The 2,838-nt window shown below is 34.1% G+C and overlaps 1 pseudogene; it reads left to right on the plus strand.

Annotated features, from left to right (window-relative positions):
- Positions 1–66: 66 nt before the first annotated feature.
- On the plus strand, positions 67–185 carry LOC111738463 (annotated as a pseudogene).
- Positions 186–2,838: the final 2,653 nt, after the last annotated feature.

Below are 2,838 nucleotides of genomic sequence, written 5' to 3' on the forward strand. Positions count from 1 at the left end.
TAAACTATAAAAATAAATATATGAATGTATATATACATACACTGGCTTCAGAAAGCAATGTTTTCTGTCTACGGCCATGCCACCTTGAACAAGCCGGATCCCATCCAATCTCAGAAGCTAAGCAGGGTCGGGCCTGGTTAGTACTTGGATAGGAGACCACCTAGGAAGACCAGATACTGTGAGCGTAAAAAGTAAATAAAAAAAAAAAGAATGGAAAACGAAAAAGGCCCTGCAAACCGGGAAGGCAAACAAAGAATGCCCCAACCAAAAAAAAAATTAAAAGCCTTAGGGGATAAAAAAAGAAAGCAATGCTTTCTGACTCTAAAGAAATATAATAATTACTTAATTTAGAAATTGATGCTAATATTTAAAGTTATCATAGCAAAAGTGATATTTTAGCAAATTAATTTACATAGTTTTTCTAAATATATTTAATACTGAAAAGTCTGCATAAAAAATGTATGGAATTGAAGTTACAACATTATATGTAGGTGAATATCTCAAAATACCACCAAATTATTTTTATCGTAGAATTATAATTAGTGTTTATATACTACTTGTTATGCGCCAAGTAGTATTATAAATTATTTAAATATTAATTTTATTTAGTCTTCACAGCAATTCTAGAATTTAATTTCTAATATTACTTACATATGGTGATACTAAGATACAGAAAGTGTGAGAAACTTGCCCAAGGTCACAGAGCTAGAAAGTGGTATAGTCAAGATTTGAACACAGACAGACTAGGACCAGAACTCATGGTATTACTCACTTTACTAAAATGCCTGTCACAGAAAAGAAATGAAATCAAAGTGTTTCATCCAGAATGAGAAAATAATGAGACGATGATACGATTTGCTCAAATAGGTTTTTGTAATAATATATTTTATGGGCAATTTTCAATTTTGAGATCTAGGAAATGTTTTTCCTTGAAAAGCCACTAATAATAACCAAAATTAATTACAATGCACCAGTCTCTCTACCAGATACTTTAACTACACGGCATTATGTAATCTCCATCCTAATGTCTATGAAGATGTTTTCATTCTCCTATTTCAAATGAGTGAAGAGAGGGTCAGCAATATGAAGTAATGTGTCCATCGATGGTATGTAAATGGCAGGGTCATGACTCTCACTCATGTTGACCCTGCTCTACTGGGAGGTGCTGCTACACCATATTGCCCTCCTCCCATCAATATACACTTTGATTCCTAACTCTGTCTCCTGGTGGCTTTCTTTCTGGCTTCAATATGTCTAGAGATATCCATCCTTCTTGTTTACCTTTCTGATATTCAAATCTCTGCTACTGGCTCATCCCAACCACTTTCAGCTGGTCAGATATCTTTTTTTTCCCCAATATTTATTTATTTTTTAAAAAAGGAAAAGTAAATATCAAATGTTGGACTATATTGTTGACATGACACTGACATGAATAAATTTCTTCCTGTCAAGGGATAAAAGAAGATCTAATAACTCTCAGCAAGATAAGAATCCTAACTACCTCATGGGTCATCAGCTGGTATTTTTCTATCAGGCCCAATTTTTCTGTGGAAGAGATCATCTAGTTGGTTCGTGTTGCTTCCACTGATGCCAACTCCTTCAAAGTTCCTGAAGATGGCTTTTAAGTAAACTGATTTAATCTATAGCATTTCTATAGCTCAAAATATCCAGCTGGTGGGCCCAGGTGTGACTGAGACATCAGGACCTGCCATCACTTTAAAAGGACAATGGGTCTCATGGGAAAGACTCTTGAGAGATCATCAAGATGTCATATATGTAGTTAGTAAATCATCATCTGCAAAGTGTGTCCTTGAATCCACTTTAGATTCTTTTGAGGATATTTTCTCCCACATAAAAATGCATATTCAAACATTTATATTCAAGTGCAAATTTAATGAGCACAGGCATTGTGGAAATATGACTTTGATAACCAAGCTGATAAGCATATTAGAAATGTGTCATGTTTTCCTAGAAATTGTGTATTTAGAATACCGATCAATGACAGCTTTCAAAAATTTCTCCATCTCTCTCTATTGAAATTATACATCTCTAGACTCCCAAATGAAAGCAATAATGAGAGTTTCCCAGAGGTCTGTATTGTTCTTTCTCTATACCCTTGTCAGTTTAATAGTGCTTGACATGGTTTCAGCACATAAAACTCATACCTTGCACTTATATAATGAGATAATGAGTCTAAAGCTCAGTTTGGGTGCTGATCAATGTTTACCAATATTCTAAGACCGTTCATGATGGAATAGTTCGTTGAGCTCCCATTAATGGTATTGTGTCTGAGCCACTTCTAATTCCAATAAAGTGAAACAGGTCTGTATTAAACACCCAATTCTAATCAAACAATTTTACACAACTATATGTGAGGTCATTGTAATAGCTCAAAAGCTGATATTAAGAAATGTCATATTCTCTCAATAAATTCAAAAACAATCATGACAATATTTTAGAGACTGTACATCACACAATTGTATGTTTTATAATCTGCTATACTTTATATTCAGATATAAAGATAAAGGTTATATGAGATTTAAAATTCTAACACTCCTCTGGAAAGCCTGCTGTGTTTTATTTATCTTTTTATCTGAGGGACCCAATAATGGTAAAGTCTTTAAGCCCCATTCAATTCAGGTGGTTTTTAGTCATTTAAATAAAATGCTTGGTTTTGAATATTAACAAATTTTCACTTACCTGAAATTGTCCCAATAGCTTCGGCCTTCATTGTGATTTTCAAACTGTATTTTGTCTCAAATGCAAGCTCTTTAATATTCCCAAACCTCCCACCCCACCCCTACTCCCAGAGGAAAGTGGACCTGCTCCCCCTTTCAA

Source organism: Pteropus vampyrus, unplaced genomic scaffold, assembly GCF_000151845.1.
Source record: "Pteropus vampyrus isolate Shadow unplaced genomic scaffold, Pvam_2.0 Scaffold38, whole genome shotgun sequence".
Lineage (NCBI taxonomy): Eukaryota > Metazoa > Chordata > Mammalia > Chiroptera > Pteropodidae > Pteropus > Pteropus vampyrus.